A 7,439-nucleotide genomic window follows, 5' to 3' on the forward strand; every position below is an offset into this window, starting at 1 on the left:
GAGGACCAAGTCGGGGCGGGCTGGCTCGAGCTTTCGGCGGCACCCAGAGAGCGCCAGGAAAGCGTGGGTTAGGTTCCCCTCCAAAGACACCCCCTGAACCCAAGCCTGTCGCCAGACTTCATCTGTCACTCACTGGAAAACTAGGCCAACCAGTGGATAGAGGGACTACGGAAGGATGGCCACATTTACTGTGGACTGGAGGGGCGGGGGTGGGGCACGTGCCCGGGCTCCGGTAGGCACACTTATTTTGTTTGTTATTGGTGCGGTTATTATTATTCAGCGCTCTGAGAGCGCCCACACAGTACCAGCTGCTTTTAATAAAAGACTTTCTTTCCCCCCTTCAATAGCAGATTTCCCTCCTCTTCACCTCACCCCCACACCACCTGAGGGGACATTTTCCTTGGGAAAACTCAAGAAGAGGAGCAGCCAGGGGAGGAGGAGGGGACGACATCAGCGCCACAGCCCTGCAACACCACAGCAGACGGCTGCTCTGTGACCCTCACCCAAAGGATGGCAATTGTTGCTAGAGTCTGAGAGCTGGACACGGGGAGCTGGCTAATTCCCTCCTCCTGACCTGTCCAGCCTTGAGCACTTTATCTGTGTCTGCTCTCCTAAATAATATCTCAAAGGATACGGCAAAAATGAGAAAGGATAATATGAAAATAGCATGGTTCTGCGCTACTAAAAGACTTCAGCCCAAATGCTGGACAAGTGTGTTCTGTATGTGTATGTGTATGTGTGTGTGTGTGTGTGTGTGTATGAGAGAGAGAGAGAGAGAGAGAGAGAGAGAGAGAGAGAGAGAGAGAGAGAGAGAGAGAGAGAGAGAGAGAGAGAGAGAGAGAGAGAGAGAGAGAGAGAATTAAAATAAGTTCAAATCAGAAAATTTTGAAATTTGCTGCCTCCATGAGGGAGAAAACTTATCTCCTTCATTTTCTCTCCTTCAGAACTGGGATTCAGCTCATGGGAAAGTCAGACCTCCTAGCTGGATGAGCTTTTGATTTTTTTAATGCTTTATTATATTTTCATTTATTTTGTAAAGGATTTCCAAGTACATTTTAATCTGATTTGGGCCATAATGAGCCTATGGGTTGCCTGTTTATTTCCTCAGGTAATGAAGCCTTGATCATACTCCGGAAACATACTGACTGGTCTCATGGGCCTGGATCAGTTGTTTACCCCATATAACTCTCCTAAGGCTATAAGTTACTGAGCTGGTTTGATTTGCATCTGTAAAATGAGTTTCCTCACCAAGAGCTCCCCCATACTAGACCAGTCCTTTCCTTTTAATAATAATTACTATTATTGGCATTCTCCTGTATGTGGTGGGGAGTACCAGAAATAGAAAACCAACTCAATATGATATTTTAAATAGCTACTTCCCTTTAAAATTCCACATCCTCAAATACAATCCTTCCTTTAAGAAAAGTAGAGTGGCGCAGTAACCTGAGATGTTATATAGCTGGCTACCAAGAGGTTATTACAGTACTCACTTTCTACTGTGTGACCCTATAGAAGCAATCCTTCATTTTCTGTGAGCTAAGGTAGAGCTCTCAAATGGGAGTGACCATCACCAAAGTCATACTTCACTCTCCAGAATAATTATTAAAATGATTATAAAACATTTTACATATGAAAAAACCTTACAATCAGTAGAATCAATGAAGCATACATCTTTCATCATGAAAGGAAACCTCTAGAGATACAGACCCTAAAGTCTTTTAAAACTTTTTATTTTACTTTAATTTACGGAATAAAGTAAGCATTTCCATAAGATAGTACAATTTTTTAAAAGTGATTGAATATGAAACTATATCTATTATGTACAACTTGATATTCCTTTTAAGTATCTAATAAAATTAACATGTAAATTTCTTTTTTCTTTTTTCTTTCCTTCCCCCACCACAGAGGGGATTACTAATACACACACATATTTGTATGTGTGTGTGTGTATGTGTACAAAATCATTCTATACATAGTTCTATTTATCAGTTCTTTCTCTGGCTGCAGATAGCATCTTCATGTGTTCTTTAAAATTACTTATAGTACTCAAAATAACTTATTTCCTCAAAGTTGTTATTAAAACAATAATGCTAGTACTATATACAACATTTAGTGAGGATCACTCCACAATTAGACATTTAGGTAAAATTATCATTTTTATTATATTGACTCTGCCTATCCATGAACAATTAATATTTCTCCAATTATTTAAATCTGATTTTATATGAATAAAAAGTTTTTTAATAATTTCATTTATATAGTTCCAGGAAGTTTTGGCAGGGAATTTTATACTGCCCAAAATTATTTTAAATAGGGTATTTTCTACTATTTCATCCTGCAGGATTTTGCTTGTGATACATAGGGATTCTGATGACTTATCTAGATTTACTTTTTATACTGATACTTTGCTAAAATTATTGTTTCAACTAACTTTTTAGTTGAGTTTTTTTTAGATTTTCCAAGTATATCATCATATCATCTGTAAAAAAAAGGCAGTTTTATTACACTATTCTTTATTCTGATTCCTTCTAGAAGAGTATATGAATTGGGATTTGGGAGCATGAAGGGAGAGACAAGGGAGGGATCTTAGATGGGTAGAATAAGGATTGGGAGAATAAAGGAGAAGATAAGTAACAGGGATAGGGTAAAAAGATGAGCTAAGATAATAGTGAGTAAAAGTTAGATGGAAGAAAATTCACAAATAGTATCTATAACTTTGAATGTGAAAGGGATGAACTCACCATAACATCAAAATGAATAGTAAAATGGATTAAGAATCCAACAAAATGTTCTCTAAAAAAAAAATTAAAAAAAAAATTAAGGATGAGGGATACACACAGAGTTAAAATGGCGGTTGGAGTAGAATTTATTATGCTTCAGCAGATGCAAAGAAAAAAAGAGATAAATAAAGTAACTACTCTGTATATAAAGGTACCATAGACAATGAAGCAATATCAATAATGAACTTATATGCATCAAATACTATAGCATCTAAATTTTTAAAATAAAAATTAAATGAATTATAGGTGAAGATGGGCGGGCATTAATCTTCTCCTTTAGAAATAGATACATCTAACCAAAAAATAAATAAGAAGTCAAGGAAGTGAATAAATTATAAGCTAGATATGATAGCTATCTGGAAAGAATTACATAGAAATAGAAAGGAATACACATTTTCTCAGTATTTCATGGTATCTTTACAAAGACTGACTATATATTAATTAGTCCATATATTAGTCCATAAAAGTAGAAAAACAGAAATATTAAAAGTTACCTTTTCATGTCACAATGCAATAAAATTATATTTAATAAGGGATCATGGAAACAGGTTAAAAATTAATTAGAAATTAAACAACCTAGTCTTAAAGAATGAGTGAATTAAAAAATAAATCATAGAATCAATAATATCATAAAAGAGAATGACAATAATGAGACAACATATCAAAATCTATGAGATGAACAAAAGCCATGATCAGAAAAAACTTCATATTTTTAAAATTCACATCAATAAAATAAAGAACGGTGGGTATGCAATTTAAAAACAAGAAAAAAACAACAAATGAAAAATTTCCAGATTAGCACTAAAATGGAAATCCTAAAATTTAATTAATTTATATATATACACACACAGCTAGGAATTGGTTTCTTAAAAAAAAAAAAAAAAAAAAAAAACAACTGACAAAATAGGCAAACCATTGATTAATTTGATTCAAAAAGAGAGAAAAAAACCAAATCCCTAGTATCAAAAAGTAAATAGGGTGAATATACCACTAGTAAAAATAAAATCAAAGCAAATACATGCCAATAAATCTAACAATTTAAATGAAATTGAAGAATATTTTAAGTATATAAATTGCCTAGATTAACAAAAGAGAAAATAGACTATATTAATATATTTATTTTAGAAAAAGAAATTGAATAGACTAGAAAATAATTAAAAGATTACAATAATATATTACAAATATTATACATGATGACCAAGTGGGATTTATATCAGAAATATAAGGATGGTTTAAACATAAGGAAAACTATTAACATACTTTAAGTATATCAATCATAAAAGTTAGAAAAGTCATATGATAATATCAATAGAAGTTTGTGACAATGTGCAACACTCATTACTACTTAAAAAAACTTGAAAGTACAAGTATGTATTTTAATAATATTTTATACAAAATGAAAAAAAACATTATTCTATGCATAGCAGAACATAGAAGAGATTTCAATAAAAAACAATTAACTTTCATTTCAAGGAAATCTATATAATAAATACTACATTTTGTTTTCAAAGCTGTCCAGTTTTTCTTTTCTTCTTTGCTGGCTTTTTTTGTGTGTTCTCTGCTGTGCACTTTTAACATTTTTTACCCCTTCATTATCCAAAGGGCTCCCCAAAGGGACTACAATCAAGCACGGATTCTATATATATTATATATATTTGTGTGTGTGTGTGTGTGTGTGTGTGAGTATATACGAATACTTAGATATCTATAAACATACATATATACACACATATGGTTGGTTGGTTGATTGTTTTCCTTCGTTCTCAAAGAGGAACAAAACGACATATACTCAAAGACATATGTAACATTATACTTTGCTTATTTTTATCTGTTATCTGTTTCTCTGAAGATGGATAGCATCTTCCTTCATTGGTCCAAATCTTTCTGTTTTTCTAAATCAACCAGCTCATCATTCCCTATACTATAACATATCCTATCACATTAGAGATTGTCTAACAAAGTTTTCCCCCAAATTTCTGTGCTTTCCTTCTATTCATGACTACAAAGATTTTATTTATGCAAGAAAATTTTAATTGAAAATACCATTTTCACATTTCAACAATGCTTTTCCTTAAAATATAGTTTAAGGCCTGATGTTGATGGCTATACTCGCTTATATCTTTTTTCATGAATTCTTTGAAGCTCCTAACTTTTTGCTCTTCCAAATGAATTTTATTATTGTTTTTTCTAACTCAGCAAAATAATTTCTTAGTAATCTAATTGGTATGACATTAAATAAATAAATTAGTCAAATAAAGTTATTTTTTAAATTATATTGGCTTTACATATTCTTGAACAAAAATATTAATTTCCTTATTTAGACCTGAGTTTATTTCTATAAAAAGTATTTTATGTTTATGTTCATATAGTTCCAGTGTCTATTTTGGCAGTGTGTATATGCTCAGGTATTTTATTCTGTATTTTATTTAGGTCTAAAGCTAAATTGAATATATTGCTGACACAGTATAGTTTCTCTATTTTCTACTTTAGATAAAATATATTTTAACTTTAACTTAGTCTGAGATCGTGATTATTATTCCTGATTTTTTACATAATAAATTATATGTTTTCCCTTTATTTTATCTATCTTTCATTTTCATAGCGTTTCCTGAAAGCAACATATTGTTGAATTCAAAATTTTAATCTGCTATTCATCTTCATTATCCATAGGTAAATTCACCCCATTCACATTCTAAGCTAAAATTATTTGTATGTTTTCTCCTTTCTATTTTTCCTTACTATCCTTGTTATTTTATTTATCTTCTCAGTTCTGTCCTTTACTTCTACCTTACCCTCCTATTCCTTATCTTACCCAGCCTTCTAAAAAGTCCCTCTCTTATCCTCCCCTCCTATCCTATCCCCCTGCTATTTCTTTCTGAATTTAATTTTTATATTGATATATGTGTGTAAAAACACACACACGCACATATATATATATATAAACATACATATATATATAAACATATATATATATGTTTATATAAACATATATATATATACTGACAGACAGACACACATGAGTATTTCACAATTCCATTCCTAATGAAAGTAAGCACTACTGTCCCTACTCCCCCATTAACTTCTATATCAAATTTTTTTCTTTTATGCCTCATTTTATAGGATAATTGCTGCTTTTTAATCTCTCCCTACACAGTTTTTTTAAGAATCATTCCATCATAACTGAGCCTTTCTTTCAAACTATCCAAATAATGATAACAATCCTAAAAGTACTGCTAATATTTTCATATATAGGAAGTAAACAATTTGACCTTATTTAATTCTTTGAAATTGGTCTTTAATTGTTACCTTATATTTATCTTGGATGGTGTATATTGAATTTTCCTTTGTATTCTTCAGGTTTTGCCACAAAACCCTGAAGGTCTTTGTTAAATGTCATTTTTTTTAGTTAGGATTATACTGAACTTTGCTGGGTAAGTTGCCCTTGGTTGTAACTCTATTTTTTTTTGGCTCTGTGAATATTGTATTCTATGATCTATGATCCTTCAATGCAGGTCCTGTTAGGTCTTATATAATTCTTATCGTAGTTCCATTAAATTTAATTTTTCCTTTGTTGCTTCCAATATTTTTCTCCTTAACCTGGGAGCTTTGAAACTTGGCTATGAACTTGGAACTATGCTCATAGGGCTATAAAATCATAATTACCCTTTGATCCAGTAGTGTCTGGTTTTGTATCCTGAAAAGATCATAAAAGAGGGGAAAGGACCCACATGTGCAAAAAATGTCTATAACAATTCTTTTTGTGGTGGCAAGGAATTGGAAATTGAGGAGATGCCCATCAGTCGGGGAATGACTAAATAAGTTATAGCATATGAATGTAATGGAATACTACTGTTCTACAAAAAATAATGAGCAGGCTGATATCAGAAAAGCCTGAAAACATGAACTCATGCTGAATGAAGAGAGCAGCACTAGGAGAACACAGTGCACAGTAACAGAAAAATTATGTGATGATCAATTATGATAGACTTAAGTCTTCTCAGTAATGCAGTAATCCAAGACAATTTGTTAGATTTGAGATTAAAAAAAATGCCATCCACATTCAGAGAGAGAACTATGGAGACTAAAAATGGATTGAAGAATTATATTTTCACCTTTTTGGGGGATTGTTGTTTGTTTTCATTTTATCTCGTGGTTTTCCCTTTTATTCTGATTTTTCTTTCCCAACAAGACTAATATGAAAATGTGTTTGAAATTGTTATACACATATAATCTATACCAGATTGCTTGCCATCTTGGAGATGAAGGAGGTCAGAAAGGGAACAAGAAAAAAAAAACTATAACTCAAAATCTTACGAAAATGAATGTTGAAAACTATCTTTACATATAATTGGAAAAAATAAAATACTATTGAAATAAAAAGGCTCTAATATTCCTGTAAGTTTTGTAAGATTGGTGTGTGTGGGGGGGTTCTATTTCTGCTTTGTTTTTTTTTTTTTTTTTTGCAATTTTTCTTGATACTTTCTTGTAATAGTGAAATAAGATTCTTTTAAATCATATTTACGGTAGTCTGACTATTTGATACTATTTCTTTTTGATCTATTTCTCTAATCAATTGTTTTTTCTGATGAGATGTTTCATTTTCTCTTCATTCTTTTGACTTTGTTTTATGATTTCTTGGGTTCTTTAGAGCATCACTGG

This window comes from Sminthopsis crassicaudata, chromosome 6 (assembly GCF_048593235.1).
Source record: "Sminthopsis crassicaudata isolate SCR6 chromosome 6, ASM4859323v1, whole genome shotgun sequence".
NCBI classification, from domain to species: Eukaryota; Metazoa; Chordata; class Mammalia; order Dasyuromorphia; family Dasyuridae; genus Sminthopsis; species Sminthopsis crassicaudata.